We start from the raw sequence: 1,888 nt of genomic DNA on the forward strand, positions 1-1,888 counted from the left end.
TATGATATATCATATAATTTTTACCCACTTTTTGGTAACTAGAGAATAAAAAACTAAATATATTTTTTCAGAGTTTTTTCTCTTTCCTTTGGTTAAAATAAACAGTATTTGGAAAAATTTTATACAGTTTCATTTCAATAGATGTCCTTTCATTGATTTATTGTAATTTCTTTTGATCTCTACTAATATTGACTTCATTTTTATTTTTAACATTTTACCAAGAGCTTTAGCAACAACATGGCTGTTATAATACCTCTTAGATAAGGATTTATGCAATCAATTGTCAGTCACAAATCAATTCTTAAGATATTTAGGAGAATTAAAAACTTGACAAAGTGATTTCAAAGTATCAATAATGTCTCAATACCAAAAATAAGGTTACAAGATATATTGAAGGTTATTCCACTCCTTAATATTGAACTACCATAGTCAGTCCATAATCTTCATAATTTTTATTTTCTAAATACCTCTTTCTTTGTTATTCTAGATGACAATTCCAATACTATGTATTTCATTTAGGAAATTCAAATTCAAATTTGAATGTAGTAAGAACTACTATGGAAAACAATAATTATATTATACCATATAATAATTACATTCATAAGTTAATTTTTTCAAATAAACAAAATTATAAGTACTTTAAAATGCTGATTGAAACTTTTTTAGTTCTTATGAAAATTCTCTAAAAATGAAAATTTTTAGAACGATTATCAACTTTGAACATTTTTTCAGCCTGAAATACAACAGTTCAACATAAGAGAACATTGCTGTGTACTATGGAATGAGATTGTTTGAGATCGGATGCTTTTGGCTACTTCTGATTTCCCAGTTTTCTCTTTCTCTTTTAGTTAATTATAAATTTATTTCATAGTTTCATCCATTTCACATAATTAGTAACCATGAAATATTGTTGATTATTTTGTGTAAATAAAATTAAAGGAACTTTAGAGGAAGATTTTTATTTAAATTCAGCATTTAAATCCTGATATATTATTTCAATGAGGATAAAACCTGATATTAAAAATTACTTAATTGTACATTGACATACGGAGTTTAATAAAAATTGTAGTTTAATTAAAAAGATAGTATATTATGTAAAAGATGGTTTTGGTTTTGGTATTTTCTACTTAATTAGTGAGTTTCTTATAGTAAAAGATGATCTTCAAAAGAAAATATATTACTGATGTTTGCTTTCCAATATTTATCAACTTTTCGACCTAGTGGTCTTACAAAGAAGCCTTTTCATGAAGAATAAAAACAAGATGAAAAGAATAAGTAATAAATGAACACATAAATACATCATCCCCCTTTCTATAATATTTAGAAGGGTTGAAGATTGGTTTGTGTTAAACTTTAAGATTTATCTTTAAACCATATTTTTGTTATGCAAAGCGATATATAAGATAACAGTCCCGTTTATATGATTTTGTATTTTGTATTTTGTTTTTATAATTGATTGACTTTATGTAAAATATTGTATTTATTAAATTTTTCTTTTTTCATCTCATTTCTTCAATTTTTAGCCACATATTTGAAATTGTTACATATTAAACATTTATATAATTTATTTAATATTGGCAGATCTGAAGCCTGTAAAGTGGGTGAAAATTTTAAATAATACATGACTATTTTGTTTATAATTTAAATATCCCATACCCTCAACATCATAATCTTATTAATATCTAAATAACCAAGATGAACTATCTTGTACATAATATACTCTCATATAATTCAAATAATATTATATTTAATTTTCTTGGTGTACTAATCAAATCCTGAAATCATTTAATCAATTAGTATGATTGGGACCTCATTATAATCCTCTTACCTGAACTTCCACTCCAACCTCCATGACCCTGTGAACCTCCTGAACCACTCAAGCCACCAC

Source organism: Halyomorpha halys, unplaced genomic scaffold (assembly GCF_000696795.3).
Source record: "Halyomorpha halys isolate HHAL.00 unplaced genomic scaffold, Hhal_1.1 Scaffold1851.1, whole genome shotgun sequence".
Lineage (NCBI taxonomy): Eukaryota > Metazoa > Arthropoda > Insecta > Hemiptera > Pentatomidae > Halyomorpha > Halyomorpha halys.